General features: G+C 35.2%; 1 long non-coding RNA gene across 2 annotated transcripts; it reads right to left on the reverse strand.

The window, feature by feature from the left end:
• Window positions 1-1,373: 1,373 nt before the first annotated feature.
• Window positions 1,374-23,007, reverse strand: LOC147654397 (uncharacterized). 2 transcript variants are annotated; one of them, XR_015285147.1, is made up of 3 exons: window positions 22,795-23,007; window positions 15,109-15,279; window positions 1,374-1,592 (listed from the first exon to the last, which is right to left on the reverse strand). It is a non-coding gene; the product is annotated as an uncharacterized LOC147654397 (long non-coding RNA). The 2 variants fall into 2 exon arrangements; XR_015285146.1 differs by lacking the exon at window positions 1,374-1,592 and adding an exon at window positions 13,894-14,384.
• Window positions 23,008-23,364: the final 357 nt, after the last annotated feature.

A 23,364-nucleotide genomic window follows, 5' to 3' on the forward strand; every position in this document is an offset into this window, starting at 1 on the left:
GGTCACCTCTTTTACAGTTCCTAATTCTAGCCTGAAATTCAACCTGGATCAGGTTCAAATCCACTAAATTTTGTGAGATGACTTGTGCCTACATTTTGTGTTAAAATGAACAATTTTAGCTTCCTCTGTAGTTGGTTGAAAGACTTACAAGTTTCCAGAACAACTTTGTATTTTCATAAATGTGATTTTCCTAAATCTGTCTTCATTGGTTACACAATTTTGAGCACTTGGACAATCTAGCATTTCTGCCCTAAATATAGGTATCAATCTGGGTACAATGGATTCCACCTTTACCATATGCTTTCATATTTTTCTATCTCTATTTGTCACCTTTGGTAGTTAGTGGGCTCCCCTCTTCCCAAAAATTGTGTTTGTTCCAATATTGTCTTTCCAGTGACTTAATCATCTTTTTGTTTAATATTTTTGTTTGTTGTTGTTTGGATTTTTTTGGTTTGGTTTATTTTTATCTTTTTTATTCCTTACTTAGTTTCTGTTCAGTCTTCTTGAAATTGTTCCATTGCTTGTTTGTTGAAGTCTTCTGGTATATTAGCACTGTGTTTTGAATTTCTTTCTTGAATATTTTTTATCTGTTCTGCAGCAAAACCTCTATTATCATAAAATAATGTCCTGAAGTGTTTTCCAGTCATAAATACATGGGTCTTCTAGCATACCAAAATGAAATTGGGCCTTTTTTGGGGTAAAGAAAAAAAGTATCAAAGTTTTCTTTAGATATTAATTATCTATTTTTGCATAGTTAACTTCAACCACTGCTGCTGCTATTTCAGATTTCAGCAGTTATTACATAACTTTTAGCACTAGTGATGATCATGACATATTTACTCTTTTTTTTTCTTATTTCTTCATGTGATTACTGAATTAGGCACTACTATTTTAGAAGGAGTCTCCCACAGATCTCACTCCATTTGCAGCAATATTTTTAGATTGTGCAGATAATGTTGTTCATGCAGAAAGAGGGACAAAGGTAGGGATTTTTCCCCCCCTCTATTTTCTGGCCTAAATAAAAAACTGTCTCAAACACAATGGAAGGGGGAAAAAAAATCCCATAACCCTTCTGGGCTTATATTTAATTTATCATGGATGAACTTTATAGAAGTTTTTATGCTGATGAATTGCACATTTTAAAATCTCATCGTTTGTACATTTTCAGCTGAATATATTTCTGCTTGCTGGAAAAGAGCCCAGAGGATTGAAGTGGGGAAATTAAGCTGTAATTTGCTAACTTTCGATCATTTCTATCTCGGTTAAAAGCATGATATTGCAGTTCCATGTTAAGGTTCTAAATTTTAGAGCAAGTCATGGGAATTCAAGAGTTATATCCACATATATGGTTGAAAAATACACCAGAATTGTTGTTTTAAGTATTAAAAGCCTGTATTTGTTAATGTACACAAATATATATGTTAGAAATTGCAGCAAAGAAAAATTCTACTGATACACTTCTGACAGAATATTACTCAAACGTTCTCCATCCGGTCCATTTCAGAAATAAGTCATTTCACACACATAAGTAGATGTGGTTGCTTGTATTTCAAAACACTTTTGAATGTCCATGTGTTGATGGAAGAGGGAACCTGGGGGTGGGGGGAAAGAGGAGGAAGAAAAAAAAGGAGAAAGAGATTACAATAAGTAATAAATAAACATTTTAAAATTATAAACAGGAAGTTATTCCATTATCCAAATTCATCTTATTTATTCATTTAATTAGATTCTTGAAATTTTCCCACTGAGAACAGATAAAATCTCACAGTTTCTCTGCTAGACACAGGAAGCAGCATTTAGGGGTCTCTGCTATTAATTTCACTGAAGTAATTTTGCACATGAAATATTTTCCCAGGTACAACCCCTTTCTGATGCAGTCCATTTGAAGCACTCTGCTACCAAACCATCATATTTATTTTAGAAAGTCCTTGGGAAAAAAAGCAATTCATGACAGAGCTATTATTTTATGATACTTCCTGTACTGTCTGAAGTAATAATGTGATTCAATTTCAAAGCATTTTATACATGGGCTGATGATTGCAGAAAATGTAATTTCTTTTTTATTTGTGAGCACAAAAGTATGCATTTTTCTTGTAGTCTTTCACACTATTCTTTAGAGATGTGATAATTTTACCAAATTTTAGTTAACAATGCTTGGTTGGATATGGCCCTTCCATTTTCAAAATAACTTGGAAACACGCTCATTTACAGATAGATAATCTGCAAAGTGAATGCTGCTGCATTTTGTGAGCAATGAACCCCAGGGAATAGATCACCTGTACATTCACACAAGCCAAACTTGTCAAGGATTATTACCATTGAATATATTCCTACTTACTGGGAGAGAGTCCAAGGTGCTGAAAACTGTGGCAGCAGCCACATAATGAGCATATTATTTGTTAATAGCTGATGTTTTTAAATTAAAGAAATAAGAGGAGCCGTTATAGAAGTTCCATTCTGAAGTCACCAATTTAAATTTGGAATATGGGCATTTTTGTCTGTATTTTGTCCTTATACAAACAGCTGTGAATATATTGGAATGGACACAAAGAAGTATGGGAATGGGATACCCAGGAGGTGCTGGAGCCACCATCCCTGAAGCAGTTCAAGGAGTGACTGGACATGACATTCAGTGCCATGCTCTGGTTGACAAGTTTACGCTTGATGATGTTGGAGGTCTTTTCCAACCTAAATTATGCCATTATTCTGTGCTATTAGAAAGTTGCACCTGTAAACTTTTATCTTCTAAGCCCTTTCTGATGAAGAAACCTTAAGAAGAAGAATTCCACTGAAGCCCAAGTCATTTGATGTCTTACAGGTTCCCATAAAAATAAATCCATGGCACCAAATTTAGCTTCATATACTGCCCATAATTTTGCAAAAACAATAGTTATGAAATATTGTGGTAATTTCTGAGGAATTCTTGTACAAGATGTAACAATTCATAAGAGATGCTTGAATTACTAAATTATTATGTGATCAAGAATCAATAACATAGTAAAATGGATGATGAATTACAGTTTAATTACTGGGAAAACTTCTAACTCCAAAAATTTTGGATTGAAGACTACATGAAATTGTATTCAAAATAACAGAATATACATTGTATTTAGAACTTTGGTTGCCCTAATTGCTACATATATATTTTATTGTATATATCATATAATAAATGTATAAAAATTATATAAGTTATAGAAAATTGTTAAGAAATGTATTTATTTGTGTTTATTAACAAGGGTTAAACTGAAGCAAGATTTTAAGAGACACTAATTTTTTTTTCTCTTAAAATACCTAGATTGCAGTATTGATGGCTAAACAGAGCACGGCTTCAGACAACATATGATTCAAAAGAGCTGAAAGCATTAGGTGTAGGTCTCACTGCTGGGTCTCACAGACAGCAAAATGTTCTTATTGCATCTTCATTGTACATATCTTACTCTCATAAATGAACCTTTAAGTGCTTAAGTGTTCAGATACTCTCAGGCATTCAGAGATGACAGAAAATATCTCAGCATACTGTCAACTCTCCACCCTCTCTTTCCAACTGAAGCTGTGGTCACTTTGGCTTCCTTTCCTCTTCTTTGGCTAGGTTTGACACTGTCCCTTGCAACACTGTGGATCTGTTGCATCATGTTGCAGTGCTCTGCTGCAGGATCTGGGGACCCCTTTGGGGGGGCCTTTGATGGGCCATGACACCCCCTCAGCTGTCCTTCACATGGATGTAGCTTTTCCAGGGATGAAGGGGCCCAGAGCTGAGCTGGTCTGCACAGTGGAGGATGGGTGTTCACTGACTCTTTCACCACACACCCAAAACCTCTTCTCCTCCCTACTTTGGTATGAGGGGGGTCTGTGTAAGCCTGGCAGCTGATAACCCAGGGCCTGCAGTCTCCACCCTGAAGGTGCAAAGCTTGGTCCTTCTGTGAGTGTATTCTTCTCCCCCAGTCCAGACCTGTGCCACTTCTTATCTACATCAATGTCAAGGGCTTTAGGGCCTCTTTGCAGCTTTTATACAGTTTTGCTATATTAGGCAAAAGTCCTTCATAAAGATGTTTAAGCCATAAACCGTAACACTTCAGTCTCTAATACAAGTATACCTCTAAAAGCTTCTATAAGTATTTGGGCGACTATGCTAAAGGGTCTTAAATACTGGGAATTGCAGTAATAAGAAAAAAAAAATACTGGAATAAATTTAAAGTTTCTAAAAAAATGTGCAACTTAATTGAAGAAGATAATTTAATCTAAACAGAAATACTAAACTTTTACATTCCTATCTTTGTAGTGTGTGTCTTAGTCAAATATTTACTTAAATTTTAATAACTATTTAAATTTTCTTACAGAATAAAATTGTAACATTACTGCTTTATGTCTCCAATGTATATAAATTTGCTCATATTTATTTATAATCTTATTTGAAAACTTGGTAATATCATTTATTAAATTAATTGCTGAGTTTGGGAATGCAGGAGTCACTCTCTTGGAGAGGTTTAAAATACCTTGAAAAAATGTAATAATTTTTTTTAGTTAAGCTCCTAAGTGAAGAAAAGTGCTAAAATGGGAACATATGTAAGAACAAGGTGCTTGTCTTAGGGTGTATTAAAATATACTATATTAACAACAACAACAAAAAAAAAAAGAGTGAGAGAAAGGTCAATCATTCTTTTAAATGAAAATTGAATTCAGTTTTTGATTCTTACTGGGTGGAAAAGAATTTAATGTCCTTTGCAGTTCCATTTCATACAGTCTAGACAGAAGAATATAACAGATTCAAGTTGACCAGATCAAAAGCTGGGGTATCAGCAACTGGCCATTCATAGGAACAACCCCTTCAGCAAAAACTGAAAAGTTTAGATCTCTTGTGTCTGTAAACATTTCTATGTCAGTTTAACATAACTTTGGCATGGGTAGGAGGCCATTTGAGAAGACTTTGCTCAGATCCACATTATTCTCAAACCTGAGGAAATGTATGACATGAGTGACCGATTTATCTAAAGAGCTCAGACTATTTTAAAATGCTTGATGTGCTGTTGTAAGTTTGGATCCTGCTAAGCAGACAGTCCATGTGCCAACCAGCACTGACCTCCATAGCATACCATCAAGATAAATACAGAGCTGGTGATGTCCTGTTATCTTCTTACTATCTATCTAAAACCCAAATTTATTCTTCTACCCTGGAGACTTCACAGTGATTGGAAGGAATGGGTGAGAGAAGATAATCTCAGGTTTGAGTTGCCATCTCCTGTGGCTTTTTTTGTACTTGAAGAGGCAAATATCCTTTTAAAATGGTTAACCAAGGTCCTAAGAAATAAACATGGGGTTTTGTCAGCATTTTATAGCTCTGTGTGCACTTGCAATGGAGTGTAAGCAAATAGTTACCTGAGATCAAGGGCAGCATAATAAATCTGGTGTCAGACTTCCCCTTTCCCAACAGAAATTGCAGCCTGTCAGGTCCTTCCAAATAATTTTACAGCAAAACATTTCAGTCAACATTTGGCTGCAGACGAGTTGTTAAAACAAAGCAATAAAACATAGCAATCATAAAACAAGAAAGCTTGATTAAAAAATACCAAAAAAAACCCACAACCAAACGAAACAGTTAGGATAGCTGAGGTGCAAAATGCTTGAGTTCTAATGCAAGAGATTTTAGTATAGTGCTTCAAATTTATCCACAGTCCCTGTTCAGAATTTATTCCTTTACCAAGTGTTTTGTTTTCCATCACTTTCCTACCATAAACCCTAGCAACAAAAAGAGGGGGAAAAAAGGCAGGAAAAAATAGATTGCTTTTCAGTGGAAAAGTACACATCATTTTCATGCAAATGTACCATCTCTGTGCATATTTGATGAGCTCTTTCACTCACAAAAGATTTTTCCACTAATTGTTGTATCTGCCACTTATAAAATCTGTTTTCTAAATTACAAAGTCAGCCTTCACTGTGGGTGTACTGCCAGCCACTTATTTTACAAAGGATCTTTAGTCTAATTGTTTTATCTGCTGCTTGCTAATTCTGCTTGCTAAATTATACCTTTCACTGAACTTCCACCAAGGCCTTTTCAGGAAGCCATTAGTAGTTACTGACATACAGAATAGATTAAACATCTTGGATTGTGTGATGGAATCTGAAAGACAGGTGGACAAACAGTGGATCAGACAGAAAGACTGCATTATAACCAACTGTGGGATTTTGTGTGGAAAATGTAGTTAGTTGAATATTGTCACACTATATTAGGAATGTTGAAAGTACATCACAGACTCTCTAGCTTTGGTTGCAAAAGACAGCAAGTTTTATTCTTTTGGATCTTCTTTTATAGAGAGTTCTGAGAAGGTCTGAAAAGGTAAAACTCTTATTTGGTCATAAAACCAACACATCACCATCATTGGACATTTAGGAACAACACCCCTGGACCGTTTCTTGCAAGTAAACAACAAGGAGACAAACAACACCTGCAAAGGCTGTTTTCCTTCTCTAAGGACTGTTTGGATTCCTCCTTATGATTTCTCATGCCAGAGTGAGAACATTGTGTGACTTAGTTTCACACAGGCTCAAGCTAATTCCTGAAGCCTAAAAATCTTGTATTTGACCATTGTCAGTTCCCACAGAATATTGTTTTAGAAAAATGTGCTTGGTGTTCCATATGAATAATATAGGACCTTACTTTGCTTGAAATGGCCAGCAGTGATTCTGCCTCTTTTCATTGACCTCATGAGCCCCCACCTTGGTTCTGCATCCAGCTCTGTGATCCCCAACATAGGAAGAATGAGGACCCATTTGAGTGAGTCCAGAGCAGAGGCATGAAGATGATCAGATGGTCGGAGCCCCTTTCCTATGGGAGAGCATAAGAGAATTTGGGTTGTTCAGGCTGGAGGAGCAAAGGCTTCAAGGAGACTTTCTAGAAGCCTTACAGTACATAAAAGAGCCCAAAAGAAAGATGATGAGGGACTATTTACAAGGACATGTCATTACATGGCAAGGGAGAATGTCTTTAAATGGAAAGAGGGTAGATTTAGATTAGGTATGAGGAAGAAATTTTTTACTGTGAGGGTTGTGAGACACCAGAAGAGGTTTCCTAGAGAAGCTATGGATGCTCCATCCCTGGAGGTGTTCCAGGCCAGGCTGAATGCAGCTTTGAGCAGCCTGGTCCAGTGGAAGGTATTTGTACATATCCAGATCCTACTCTAAGGCTGTATCACGTTTGAATCATCTGACCTATTCTTAAAGATGATTCAGCAGATAAATCCAGCCTATCTAGGCTTTTGTCTTTTCTCATTTTCTAAACTGAATGCAATCACAGCAAATAATAACTCTTTATATTTAAAGAGTGTTTACCCTCCCAGCACATGTCCCTTCATTTACCTCCTCACACCAAAATTGGGCTGTGCATTAATATTCCTTTCTGAATAGATTTTTTTCAAATTACAAAAGACAACTCTTTAGGTGGTCAATACTGCAATAATGCTAATAAAATGGTGCAGAGGTCAGGTTTCAGAAGAGCATTCTGCAAATGAATACTAAGCTGACATTTCTGTTCCTTTCAGAGGCAGCTTTAATATATCAATGAAGAAAATATTTATATGCAAGCACATGTGTATAGATCGATGAAGGTTTAACACTAGTTAGTTGATCAGACCAGCTCAAATATCTGTTAAATCTTGTTGTTTGTTTGTTTGTTTTAATGGGAAGTGGAACTTATCTTTCATGTAGTGCTGTAAAATGTTGAGGAGACAGAAAGAGATGAATCATGGAACTACAGATATTGTCAGTGGTTGTAGTTAAATAATTTTTGTATGTGTTCACATTATTCATTACGGGCATATCTTACACTTTCATCTTCTTGTGAAGGATTCTGTCTGTAAATCTAGATTATGGAATATCTGATTCTAACACATTTCTGTCTAGATGAAAAACAAGGGATGGGACCACCTTGCAATTTAAGATGATTTATTGCTTAAATAAGCCAGATGAGATATCAGTCTCAAAGGCATGAGATTTGGAGAGAAGCAACAAGTCAGCCATAGCTCTCGGTAGTCACAGGTTTCTTCTTCACACAGCAATATATAACATTTTGGTCCAACCCCCAGTTAACACAAAACTTGTTTCCAATTATTAACCTAACACCTTTGCCTAATTTTGCCACACAGTGTCTGTCTCTTAGCCAATAAGCTGACAGGTCATGCACTCATACACACAAAACTATTATAGCTTCTAGATATCTAACCTAAGCTGCATTATTACAGCTCAAACCTCAAACTATTTTAGCTAAGATAATTTCTTACTTACTCAAGACGTATTCTTACTTAGTTATAGGAAAATAAGTTTATAATTTTTCTACTTAATGTTTGTGTACCTTTATCTTTACATCAACCCAAGCTCTTTCTAAGGCTGCAGATTGAACCTTTCAGCATCTGTGGAATTTTCCATCTTCCACACATTTCACCACTGAAGAACTTGTAGTGAAAATAATAATTGTTGGGGGAGAAAATTTGTTGTTCAATTAGCTTGGAGGTGCATGGAAGCAACACAATGGATTACTAAATAACTAGGATTACAGAAATGTCGCACCAGCAGAAGATTATTGTCATTAAAGGTTTTGAAGTATAGAGTGAGGGTTCAGTCACGAAGCAGCTAGACAGAGGTTTTTCATGAGGCAAAAAACCTTTTTTTGGGGGCTTTTTCAGCCCTTTTTACGGGGTGTTCCAATATAGGTTATCCTGATTGGTAGAAGCAATACCTCCCTTATTCCATCGATGTCACAAGAGAGAAACACTGAGAGAAACAAGAGAGAACATCTGTGTCTTGTTTTGGGAAAGTGAAACCTTATTTATACAACAATCCTTGAGAGAAGAAAAAGTTCCAAAAGACTTTCTCTTGGGAACAATCAGCCCCTGAGAGCTTGAAATTCTCTCAGGTTCAGAAAATCATGTCCACAGATTAAGTTTTCAGGTACACCTAAAAATGCTATTCTTCCTGTATAAATATTGTTGTCTATATCTTCATTTAATTGAAAAAAACAGAACCAAAAAACACCTACTGCCATACACACAGTATGTCAGCTACCCTGAATATTTAGAGCACTGATTTAATCTCAGGCTTGTGAATGTGATTGGACTAAGTTTGCTATATTCTTTTAGTAAATTCTTTTTTTTGGCAGTCTTTTATTCTAGTGTTCTATTTATTTTAAGGTTTGGAGATTTTTTGTCATTTTTGCTCTCTGTTGTGTGAGAGCTCTTATGGATGGCAGAGCATTCTTTGTGTGCAAATTTTGATATTGATTCTTTTGACTTCATTTAATATTCAACTCTGATGGGATTTGACAGTATTATTTTTTCAGCATTTCATGAGAACAGGGAGTAGGTTTCCTCATTCAAGATTTGTAATTATGCAGTAAAGACAGTGGCTGAGTTTCTGGAGTTGTGACCCTGATGAAAATAATGGTAGCCTTATATTCAATGATTTTGGAGTTAAGTTCTCAACTAAAGCAAAAAACAAACTCCACCCCCCCCCCCAAAAAAAACCCCACAAAACCACAAAAAATCAAAACAATCCAACCAAACAAACAAAAAGAACAAACAAAAATAAACAAAAAAGTGAAAGAAACTCAGATTAAATTGTTTTAAGTTCGAATTGTATGGTTTATTGTGGGTTAATCACAGGTTTGGGATTAGAATTGGCATTGAAGAGTTGGGTGATTTATTTGTTGGAAAGGACTATAATATAAACAGATTTGCAAGTTAGCAATTAAAATATCCTGACATTCTCTTTCTTTATTGTCTGCAATTGATGTCTAATGAAGCAGCTGTGGTTTTTAGAGTGGGGGAGATGCAGGAGGAAAGACTAAATATAGCTCTGTTTGTGTTCTGAGTAGCTCTGTGGTACCACAGAGGCACCCTGTGTAATACAGGATTTAAGAGATCGTGGATCCTGTGCTTTCTTTATTTACTTACACTACCTGATCAGGGTTCCCCTGTTCCAGGCACTATAAAAGTGAAGAACATAGATAATTCTGGGATACATGATAAATTTGATACTTTTATATTAAATTTTTAGGTAATGATAATGTCCAGTAACTTCTGTGATAACAAGATGCTGTCATTTGAAGAAAGAAGATATTAGATATTGTTTTTAACATTTACTAAGTAATGCATGAAATTAAATTTCATGCTAATAGAATTTAATTTTTCACTATCAGTAGACCACAAGAAAGAACATTTTAAACATGAAACTAAGTATTGAGACAAAATAAATTTGAAAAAAATTTAAAGTAAGGAGGCCTATTTTTTGCTGTAGTCTCAAAAGTTCTTTATTGACAATTTAACCTGTTTAAAGAAGCAACACCACCAAATACATGTTGTTTGTGAAGAAGACTTTTACACAAGGATGAATTAAGAGTTGAAATTTTTATTTATTTATTTGTTTGTTTTCCTTCATAGACATGAAGCTGGTTTATGATTTATGTATATTTTGCTTTGATATTAAATATGACTGTAAAAACAGTGAAATTTATATACAGCTTCTTTCCCATGGTTTAGTTTAATCATCCTTCCAATTACTACTTTCATGAATAATTCAAACACTGGTACTGGAGAAAAAAAATGAGATTATAGGGTACATATTTTCTATAGACTGTAAAAAGGGACTGTTACTATCCTATATAATAGTTTAAATATACAATTACATTCTGTGTTAAGGATGCTTGTAAACTTTCCTTTGATGAAATAAGAGATCACAATGGTTAAAATCTCCCTTGACCTCAGAAGCTTTGAAGGGAAAGCCCTAAGCTTTGAGTCTGTGTTCTGACTTTGGACAAGTTGAATACAAGGGTGCTTCATTTACTAAATAAAACATACAGATCTTAATATCTGAGCACAGCTTTTGCCAGGAAAATTGGAAAGTTGCTTAATATTTTGTCACTGACCTTGCCATTTGTGGATGTTCTTGTGTCTTGTTCATGGCTGAGTAACACAGCATCTATTTTATATTTAAACCATATTGAAAGCCATAAATTCTGACCAAAAATAAATCTGCTACCTTATGCTTGGAGAAAACCAATCTGATATCCCTGTACTTGGTACCCCTATAATAAGTCAGCACACCTTCCCTGTAGCAGGTATTATTCCACTTCAAAAATGTAGCTGAAGCATATGAAGACCATTTTCGCTTCAGATCATTTCCCAATGATTTCAACACACAGCCATGAGGTATCTTACATTTATTTTCTTCTTATCCATGTTTCACATTTTCAAAGGAGAAAAATATCCAGGGAATTATTCTAAAGGGTCTTTATGTATTTAACCTACTATAAAGTATGTTCAAAATATTTAGAATGGATGCTGAAATGCAGGCTCCCCTCTCAAAAATGTAGAATCATTTTATCTTCTGCTTTTGTCTTAAGAAAACTGAACTAAAAGTTTTTGTGGTTTTGTTGACATTTGTGATTCCACTGTAAATTCTGAAAGATTTTTTATTTAAAACAAAATACCAGCTGCTACAGCTGTAATTGCATCAGCTATATAAAAATATATACAAAATAAATTTTAAAAAATATAATTTTTGTGTAAAAAAAGCATTACAGCATGTGCATGAAGGCCCTCAGTTTTATCTCCTAGACTGTAGTGGTTGCATAGTAATTATCAGGGACAGACACTTGGAAAACATTCTTTAATCAAGGAGTTTTGATTAGTCTAATCACTTCTCTATAATGACTATGCAAATGCTAATTCTGGTGGTGGTGTTTAATTTGAAACCATAGGTTTCCTTATTAAGTAACACAAAAAATTTAGTAGTGTTAATAATACTGTTGTGGCTGAAGTATGAAATCAACAAAACTAAAATGAGGGGAACATAAAGTAGCAAAATACTTCCAGAATAAAAACATTATTTCAGCATTTGGCCAGAGCTAAAATATGTTTTAGACTTCTAACAGATGCCTGAACAAAGCTGTTCTTGATTTGATTTTCTATTCTAGGAGAAAGTAATCTTTTTATAGACTAATTACTTGCAGTTGTTTTGGGGGAAAAAGCATTTTCTGTGTGCAGCCATTCCAATTTAAGAAGTTTTTATTAGAAATTTGTGTCAGCAAAATTACTGTTTCTAATGATTTTTCTATTATATTTCTGCTTGAGTTACTGTTGATTAGGCAATTTTGAAGCTACAGCTTAATCCTTAAAAGTATTTATATAGCCATAGATATGCATTCAGGGTTCATAGTAAGGCCTTAAGACATATCTTTGCACCAGCAAAAATCCACTTTTCTTTTTCATAGGACTCATGAGTGCATAGACTTTCAGCCTCAGGATTTTTCTTTGACAAGTGAGATTTTGGGGCTGGTTTTTTTTTTCCTCAGAGCTATTGTCACTGAAAACAGATTAAAAAGCATGTAAAACTAAAGCATCCAACTACCTCTGAAATGGAGACATTTTTAACATTTTCCCTCAGCATAAACAATCAAAAAATATAATAGTGCAGAAAAGGGACAGGATATTCCTATGGAATATGCCTGAATCAATTAAGAATACCAATTATGTTTCCCAGTATCAACAGTTTGAGAGCAATCATGGTTTTATGCATGTATTTGCAGATTTTCTTGACTTATCAAGTAGGGGAAGAATATTTATGCACACAAACACAGGATGGCAGGATGAGGGTTACTTTTGTACTGTTGTTATGATGGATGCTATTACATTTTTCAACTAAACAAAATAACATTGATGTTATACAAATTATTTATATAAGAGGTAAACCAAATCAGTTTGATTTGAGCATATCTGTCATTTGATAATTTCAGTATCATTTCATATTTGTATTTTAATTTTAATAAAAAGTTAAAGGTTGTTTTTTTTTAACATGTGACATGTACTCTGTAATTTTTAAAAATTATTGAAGTCTTGTGTTTGGACCTGTTGTTACATCCATGTTTTGTTCAAAATGCCTTGCTGTAACTGAAATTCAAGTATCCTGTACTCTTACTCATATTTAGAAGATACACTGGTATCTTGCTGATTTTTTATCACTTCTTGCCAATTTATAACAATTGGCTCTCAGTTATAACTTCCTTCTAACTTTTTTAATATCTTGCTATTTTTATTTGGTATCTAAATATTTCAGATATTTAAGCACCTAAATAATAAAAAAGGCTCTATATTAATTTTTTGAGAGAATGAGCTTCTGAAAATCGATGAGTTCACTGAATCTTTGAGTACTTTTTGATCTTAGTTTTTTACATGTGTTTTACAAGGTTTTGGACTTTTTATTCCATAAGGCATTTTCTTTTTGAATTTAGAGATTTATCTTCTATTTTAAATTAATATTCTTCAATGTTTATATGTGTCATATAAACATTTGATATTGGCTAAATGCCAGGCACCCACAAGAGTCACTCACTCACTCTCCCCTGCCACAGCTGGGCAAAGGAGAAAAAAAAAATTAACAAAGGGTTCATGAGTTGAGATAAGGACTGGGAGAAAACACTCCAAGGGCAAAACAGGCTCAACTTAGAGGTACAAAGAGAATTTATTACTAGAAAAATAGGAGGAGGATAATGAGAACTAAAATAATCTCTTAGAAACACTTTTTCTTCTCCCCACTCCTCCCTCCTTTCCACAACAATGCAGGGACAGAGAGGAGGTGAGAGTTTGGTCAGTTTGTCAGCCAGGACCATTTTCCACTGGTGAGGGAGAGAAATCCTTCCCCCGTGAGACCGTGGGGTCCCTTCCCATGAGAGACAGCTTTCTGTGAACTTCTCTAGCGTGGTTCCAATCTCATGAGCAGCAGTCTTCCCAAATTTGAAGGAATTTGAAGGATTCTGTGATTATTTTTTCAGTAAGGTGTAAGGCAGCAAGACAAAAATTGTGATACTCTTTCAAGGGAAAATAATTTTTACTAAAAATATTTATGCACACAGGTGTTTTTGCTTACAAGAGGAGCTCCAGAGATAAGCAGTTATACTTTCACTGTCCAAAAGACTGAAATACAGACTTCTTTAGAGTTAATGTTTTACAAAACACTCTATGTAGTTTCATGTATCAGTATTTTGCATCCTCCCATAAATCCAAAGAACAATGACTGAATCTTATCCCGTCTCTGCTAGTAATTGCACCATTTATATTTTCCAAGACAATGACAGAAAGTTATTGTTTCTATATTCTTACAGACTATGATCTGGTATCTTGCTCATGACTTCTTGTTCTTAGAAACCACAAATAGGATATTAAGTGGCAAAATCTCACAGGGATTGCATGACACAAACATATCAGAGACAATGAGTAAGAGATCTGTAAGCTGAGTACAGCAGTTGTCCTGGTATAGAAATCATGACCCATGGGCAGTTTATCTGGGTTGAAAATTACCAGGGCTATAGATGCAGAGACAGGGAGGTGAATCCATGGTGACCCCTGAGTGAGGCAAGATTTATTATTAACACAACTGCAGCACTATGCATGCATAATTACATTTCTTCAAAGAGCCACTCTTTAACCAGAACAATAAGCTGATAAGCTCTGAGCTCATTTCAAGTTTTCCCCAGACTAACATCATCCAAACACTTTTTAAACTTACTTTCTATGGTACAAATTGATAATATTAGAACAAAAAAGCATTCTCTTGTAATGATAATATGAGAACAAAAAAAATCCTCTAAAGCACTATAAGATTTTTATCAGCTCTGGCTCCCAGAGGCAGCAGGCCTCCCAGAATGGCAGGATTAGTTACATAAATTTATAAATCTAACTATTACTAATTGTAAGTAACTACTACTAGCTAGTCTAAGCTAGAAACTATGGATGTCTTTTTGGTAGCAGTGAGGAGGAGTAGAAACCTCTGGTGAAGTATCAGACTGGCATAGGGACAGCACCCACTCGTCTGTGCAAACTAGCTGTGATGAGACAGGAATCTTGCAGTGACAGAGCTTAGAAGGATCAGGATCCTGCCAAATGGCATTACAGCTTGGAGACTTTTAAGATAGTACGGTAAAAGCAAGGGCAAAGCTCAAGTTGTTGATTTAGCTCTGCCTGAAACTGAGCTCAAAACAGTCAAAACTAGTTGAGTGGGGAACTATAGCATGGTACCAGATCCTAAAGAGCTTGAACTAGTTCAGATAGAATTAGGACTTGTACTTACAGCACTTTTTCACACATTTGGAGTTCCCAGCACAGGAAGGACATGAACCTGCTGGAGTCCAGACAATACCACCAAAATGATCAGAGGGGTGAAGCCCCTCTTCTATGAGGAAAGTCTGAGAGAACTGGGGTTGTTTAGCCCGATTGTGGCCTTCCAGTACCTGAAGAGAACCTACAAGAAAGAGGGAGAGTAACTATTGGCAAGAGCAGGTACTATCAGGACAGGGTTTCAAACTTAAAATAGTAGGTTTAGATTAAATATTAGGAAAAAAATCTTTCCTGTGAGGGTGGTGAGGCACTGGAACAGATTTCCCATAGAAGATGTGGATGCCCAGTCCTTGAAAGCGTTCAAGGAAAGGTTGGATGGAGTGCAGAAGCCTGGTCTAGTGTGAAGTGTCCCTGTCCATGGCAGGGGTTTAGGACTGGATGACCTCTTTTACCCCAACCCAATCTATGTTCTGTGATTTCTGTGTTTGCTAACTAGGGAGACATTAGGCACAAAGCCACGTCAACACAGAGAAGCCATCAGCAGGTATGATAAAGCCCTATATTCTCTGGTCTGGAGTCCTTAGGAGCAGAGCAAGAGGGATTTATGCAACACAGTGAGAAGGCTCATCCAGTAGGATTCATCATCTCTGACATCATTCAGAGGAACAAGTAACCAAATGGAAAAGTCTGCAGTAAAATGGGGATAAATAGATTACCTACATACTGCTGCTAGTAGCTATGACCTCTACATTTGGTGTAATCAGTGGTAGTTTTTTCATTTGTGTGTTATATGATGCATGCAAGTAAGCTAAAAATTTACATCTGTACAAAGGTGTTCACTGCATTGAATTCAGCAGTTCCTTGAAGAACAGATGCTAAGACAATAAAGAATGCTTATGCAAAAGAAGTGAATGACGGGACCAATACCGAAATGTATTGGATTGCTGTTTTCTTGCTAGTGAAGTCAAAAAGAGGAACAAAAGAAAACAGTTTTCCTCAGTTCTTCTCATATAAAAGTATATTCTTCCTGAAGTAAAGTGTACCAGCCTCAAATTTAAGAGAGATATCAAAAGGGTCTAATCAGAAAAATACTATTCACTGGAACTGTATTCCATGCTGGAGAGATCACTGGTAGAGCAAGGTGAAGTGTTTCTAGGCCCCATCTCAAAGTTACTGATGTGTTACAAATATCACAGTGGATGAGTTAAGGAAAGAATTTGTTTGTGGAAGTAAGGTCTAATTCTGGTTGCCTTTATACTGGTGTAAATTTGGGCTAGTTTATTTAAGCTAGCTGAGTTAACCAGGATGAGTATTTAATTTAAGGTGTTCAGCCAGGTCTTTGCTTCTTTTAATGTTGCCATATTTTCAGGATTATACAGAAGTGAATCAAGGTACCTTTGTGGAATCAGAATCAAATCTGCTGCATTAAATGACTGCTGGAAACTTGTTTGTGGAAATTAATTTACAATATTATGCAGGAAAACCATAAGGGGTACATATTAAATATGATTCCTGCATGCAGATTTGGCTGAGTAACTCCCATTAATAATAATAAGAGTTGCAGAATTAATTTCCTTTTAGGTCCTGCAAAAAAATTCACCCAAGGAAATTGTGTTCTGTACCTTCAAATTCAGATACCTTTTATATTAGCAGATAAAACCCCCCTTATACAATCATTCCTGAAAGAGTCTATCCTCAATAGCAGTTTGAGTTAATAAAGAATTAACATTATTATTAATAAATTACAGATATATTGGCAGGTTTTGGTTTATTGCTTAATTGTTTTCAAATTTTCATTTGATTTTTTTTGCAATAACTGAATTTTTCTTATGGGAGTTAAGTGAGATAGGAAATGAAATATTTACATATATTACCATCCAAAAGATATTCCTTTGTAGCAGAAGATTGGAATAAGAGAAAGTTTTTTAAAATCTTAAAATTATTTTTGTGCAGAGGACAGTCATAAGCTGAGTACTTGAACCATTCTGATTAAAATATAAATAATGAGGCTGAAAGTGCCTTTCTTTTACTGTATTTGTCAAATAACATCCAACTACTACTTGCCTTATTCTACCATGTTAATTATAGAAAAGAATGGTATTTTTAACTTAATTCTGAGATCAGACTGAACAGGAATGGAAAAAACAGCTGTATTTTGTTAATGTAGAGTCGAGTCTATATTTAATTTTGGATCAGATGAATGGCTTTAAAGTAGCCATTATTGTGGAAAACATTTGATTTCATGGCTGGTCTTTTCAGAAGATTTCTCAAACCATATCTAAGGAGAGTCATGTAATAATAAAAATGCAGAGCTAAAGGGGAAATTATGATTGAAAATTACAGAAATAAGGATAGTCTGTAATGTGTAGAACCACATCCTGTTTTTACAGATCCATAGGTGATGGGGTACAGCACGGTTATTTGCCATTTTATACTTATCAGGTAATTCACTGATTGAAATTCAAAAACTATTCCTCTTGGACCCTGTGACTCACAGTGGGTTCAAAAACCTATGGGCAGATTATTAAAACAAAAAGAATGCCCTCTCTGTTGAAAGATAATCAATTGCTCCAGTATTGAATGTTTTCCATATGTTGAAAATGTAACAAATTTTCAAAGACCCCAGGATGTTGACATTTCAAAATTTACAGTCTTTAAGCACAAAACAGTGAAATAGTATTAATGAAGTGAAAACTGATGCTAACATAATTTCATTCTGGAGTAGGTTTAATGGACAGTAATTCTGTAATTAATTTATAAGGTATGGTAATGGGAACTACTTGTGGGAGGAATGAGATGAAATTGCAAAAGGTCCCTGGTGCATATTGGGATGAAATTAAAATGTGAAACATTTTAGGACCAGGGATGTATAAAGTAGAGGTTGTATCTCTGAGTAAAAATTCTCTACTGATTTCACACATGACCACACACAAACACACACCTACATGACTGCAGCTATGTTTGCCTTCATAGGAGGTCAGGGACTTTTGGTGACCTATACTTCCTTAGCAGTGTAAAAATATTCAACCTGTGCCAAAATAAGATTTTCTGTTGGATAGCAAAACAGAAGAGAGATTTTTGAATGAACAGTGTTTTTGTTGTTCCAAGCTTTCAACAGCTTTGATTTTCATTTGGATATCAAAAAAGTATGAGCAGCCTCGCTGACTAAATTACTCTCTAAAGTTGAATCTTCTTACATCATTTTAACACAATATTTCTTAGAATTTCTAAAGGTTGCTGCAACTTTTGTAGCAGTGTGTTTACGGAATGTATGTATGGAAAAGAATCTTGAGACACAAGGTAGGATGGACAAATACATATATATATATGTACTTCTTGTATCGCCAAAGTTATCTGTCTTTCATATTAATTAAGAAAGCACAGACCTTTCTGGATGCTACTGAGAGGATTATTTTCTTTCAGTGTGTCAAGGTATCCTATTGATCTATCCCCCAGTTGAAAGAAAATTTATATATGCCTTGCCAAATTCAACTTCAGCATAAATTTATGCAAATTAGATTTACTTAAGGTGTGGAGGAATCCAAAAGGTAGACGGGAAAGGTTTTGGGAAGTTTTCTTAATCTTTCAGTCTGTGTTTCAGTTTCAAATAAATAAGAAATGTGTTTAAAATGTCCAATTTACTGGCAAACTTGCTACTTCAAAAGGTTCTAGAAGACTCCTCATTGAAACAGAAACCACATTTACGGCATAGCTACCTCAGTTCACAGGTATCTTATCTACAAACAAACATCATAGGACACCACAAGTGAATGATACATTGTTTGTGGATTTCCTTGATCCTTGACATTGGTTTTGCTAAATTTTATTAAGCTTAAATGACTTGTGTATCTAAAATAAAGAATATAGTAAAGCTGACTAATTTTGTGAGTGCAACCCAGGCAAGAAGCAAGTGGTGAAATAACAGCATTTAGTAAAGGTTCCATTTATTTGGTGCAGTTTGGGAATGAAAAGAGAAGCAGAAATTAGCCTTATTTAACTACAAGGCTTCTCTTCATTAACTCGGCTCTGTTTCACCACTCAGTGATATCTTAGAGCACCTCAAAGTGATTTTTCAGTGAACACTTAAAGGATAATCTCAGTGCTACATCAGTCAACATTCCTGTCCAGTTTATACAGCTGCTTGGTGAGGCTGAGAGCTTAGATCAAAGGTGTGGTTACTGCTTACAACTTTCTCCACCACATCTCTTTCCAAAACAGAAGGCATCTAAGTGGAACATAATTTGCTTTAAAGTTGATGCTGAGAGTTAGTCAATATCCAAGAAGGAAAGTTATCTTTTACAGTCCAAGCATGAAAGAACAAGGATAAATTTAAAGTGAAATGAGTATAAGCTTCTGTAATTAGAGTATGCTTCAAAGCATAGGAGGAATATATTTGTTTAGAAGAAATTGTTTTGATTCCTTGTGAAATGCTGTGTATGGACTTTGGTAAAAAGTTCCTGCCAAATGTGTTTTCAACTAAAGTATTAACAAAATTGAAAAATAGCGTGCCAGAAACCCACACATCTAATCTGTGGTTCAGCCACACTAATTTCCAAAATGAGCATGGCAAATTGATTGGTTGTGCTATTTCAGACCATTTGATGTACTCTTTTCCTCAAAATAAAATGTCTTCCCTGCTGTTTGGGCGATGTCTAACCCAGAAACATCAAGTGAAGCTGTGTTCAATCCCCTTTTCATGGCTCCTCACTATTCAGGGGAAAGAACTGACCACTTGCCTAATGGGGTCTAAATTCTTGTGTTGTGATTTTTCATGGTAGAAGGCATTTTAATTTCTCACCTCTTTCTTATGAGGGACTTTTAAATTATCTTTTTACTGATATGGACTTCTTATTTTACTTATTTTGCTTCCTCTTTTTGTCTCTCATATGCTATGATAAGGTACGCTGATGATTCAGTGACTCTTCAACCATTTTAGTGTGTTTCCTAAGAATTCATTATCTCTGGAAAATATATGGGCATCCTTACGTAGAGGGCTACCTTCTTACCTGTACCTAAGTTAATCAGGTACAAATTATTTCATTAAACACCAGATATATAAATACAGATAATTGTTTTTAAAGACCTACAGAAAGACCAGTTGCACTGATCACAGGCCTGGTCAAAAAGTTTTGAAGAAATACCAGCTACCCTAATTATTTTCCTATTGTAGTTTTTTTTTGTGTCTACAGGGTACTAAACTGCAGAAAAATTTCATCTGGAGATATGTTTTTATTAATACTTTATTTTTATCAAATAATATGTTTCTTGTGAGGATTCTGTGGAGGGGTTTTTTGTTTGTTTTGTTGTTGTGTTGGTTTTTTTTCCCCAGCTGTTTGGACCCTGGGCCTACCATACCTGTGTTTTAATTCTGTTCCAATACAAATTTATTTAATATTTCTGCATTTATATTTTATTATATTATATTCCAATTGGAATTGGCTTATGTTCTCTATTTTATAGAAAGCATTTGCAAACATCAGTTCTAGGGTGTACTTTTTGTTTACTCATCTAAAGAACAGTGCAGGAAACAGCTGAGTCTAATAGACCAACCATCTGCTGAAGTGTGAAATTGAAGATACAAGTATAGCAAAGATGGCTTGTTTAGAAAGATCTGAATTCTGTTAAAAGAAATATGCCTTATTGTCTCTGTCATAGCAATAAAGTACTTATTAACATATACTTCAATGGATCAATACATGTAAATTAATTAAGTTCCATAAAAAGAATGATTATTTTGGAATGATGGACGTTTCAGCTCTTCTCTTGCACTTTTCTTCCTAGTGAAATATTGGGCAACAGACCTGGATAGACAGCAATGAATACAGCCATTGCAACAAATAATGCTCCAAGATTTTATGTTTCTTCTCAGGTGTGAGCAATCATCATTTCAGATACATTTAAGTGCTATGGAGTGAAAATATCATTGGCACAAGAAGCAAAGTAGAAAATGGGGAATTTGGTGTATTTGTAGCTGAATACATAAACCTATTTTCTAAATAGCTTTCCTGAAGAATACTTGTGACAATAGTTGTTCTCCATTCCCTTTCTCTACAGTAATCTCTTAATCTATTTTAGAAAAGGATCTTGGAGCCCAGAGATACAGAGACCATATTTTAGCTCATGTTTGTCTTCAGGCTGAGGAAATTATGGTGTGCTGTGGTCCAAATATGCCATGGTATTTTTTCTTGTACTGGAATACAAACTAAATGTAGTGTTTCTTTCTAAAATGTGAATAGTTCCATATGAGAACTTTCTATCTAGCATATATGCCAGAAATTTTCCATTTGCTTTCCCAGAGAAAGAAATGCCTTTGGTTTGTTTGGTTTTTTTTCAGAAAATAATTTATCAGGGATCAAGAAATTTGTACAAACAAAAATGTTCTGTGATGATAGCTTCATTCTTGTTTTTGGATAGGAATGGGGACAAAAGTCATTCCTGTGTACCTCTTTCTAGAGCATGGTGTCCATACAGGTATAGACAGCAAGCTCTAATCAGAGGTTCAGATTCAACTCTATACAAACATAAATGTTGATTACCTAAAAATAGATGAATTCAGTATAGTAGATTGTTCAGATACTTTCTTGTATTGGAAAGCCTTGATTCAAAGTCCATAGCTAATACTTGGCTCTCTCATCTCCCCAGTGAGCTCAGCTGTATTTGACTGAACAGTTTCTCTTGTGTTAAAAGTTCCACTTGTGAGCTCAGAAAACTGTTTGATAGTAGTTTCATTGAATAGATACATTTCCTGAAAGGATTTTGCTTGGGTAAATTGACATTTTCTCTATCTATTGAAAATACCAGACTAATCCAAAGTATATTAAAGCAGCTCACTTTTGGAAATTAATGAAGGATTTATGTCAAGATAACTTCTTTTCCTTAGACAGCTTGAATCATCTCAGTAGAATTCTCTCCATATTCACAGTAGGTTAGCATAACCTAATTTCCTTACTTACAGGGCTTCATTAAACTGATTTTTATTGTTTTCAGTATTTTAACAGTATTTTAACAGTAGATTATTTCTATTTACTGCATTAATGAAAGCTGATATCTCTCATTTTTAATACAGAACTAAGCCCAAAGGGATAGTTATAATAACTTTATATGTTTTTCTATGAATACTTAAAACATTAATTCTATTATCATGACTGCTAAAAGCTTTAGAGATACTATCTTTTCTTCCTATGGAGAATACAGGTGTATGCAACTATCATTCTGCAAGTAACTTTTGTATTTCCTTAGGCTTGCCTGTATTTTCCTCTCTACTTTCTCTTGTAAGTTTTTACAGAATACTTTTAACAATGCCTTTCATTTGCATTTCTTAATGCTACTTGAACTTTTCCTACTGCTCAATTTTGAAATGGTTTGCAGTTTTCACTGCAGAAGTGAACAAAGAAGTGGGCACTTTGGGTTGAATACTCTGAAGTAATTTCCCTAGTCTGTAATGCAACCATTTTGATGGTTTGGGGTTTTCTTTGTTTTCTAGTTTTGAGTCCACATTGGTCCTGTAGAATTGCTCTGAGTGACAAGCTTTTGCCAAAACGACCTGCAATCAGCCATCTGTCAAACTGCCCATGACAAAACAGAGAGTGACATGGTGTATGCTGGGTAGGTGTAGGAAAACTTTAGATTCCTTGTATTGTATCAAATCTCCTGTCCCTTATAGACGATATAGGAAAGTATTTTGGAGAAGTTTACCTACGTTGACTGCAAATGGAGATAGCTGTAACTTTCTGCTGGAGTCTCTGCCATCCCTTACCACATGCCTCTATTCACAGTTGATTCCAGTCATTCCTGTCCAAATGGTTTTCAATTAAAGCCACCACAGTAAAGAGAAGGGACTGGTTCAGTGCAGAGTTCCTGCCAGGAACTCAACCACTTAGGCAGCAGGAATATTCTGAGCAGGTGTAGGAAGATGGAGGTGAGAAACTGTATTTTAGAAATTAATCTTTTAAAAATCTTCCTAGATATGAATTTGCTTTTATGAATGAGTCCTAATGTTGTCTTCAATACAAAATGACAGGACCCTGTCACCAGCTTTGCCCGGCCTGCAGACAGCAGTGAGTGTCTGTCAGGGCATTCAGGAAAGTGGATGTGGCTCTGCTCTTCTCCCTCTCCTGATGTCCTGACTGTCTGGTGGTGATTGTGGCAGTGGTGTTTTTCTTTTCTGTCATAGTATCACAGAATAGTTTATGTTGGAAAAGACCTTTAAAATCCTCAAGCCCATCCATTCTCCCAACACTGATAAGTCTAACACTAAACCATGTCCCCA

This window comes from Cyanistes caeruleus, chromosome 3 (genome assembly GCF_971803275.1).
Source record: "Cyanistes caeruleus chromosome 3, bCyaCae1.hap1.1, whole genome shotgun sequence".
In the NCBI taxonomy this organism is placed as follows: Eukaryota; Metazoa; Chordata; class Aves; order Passeriformes; family Paridae; genus Cyanistes; species Cyanistes caeruleus.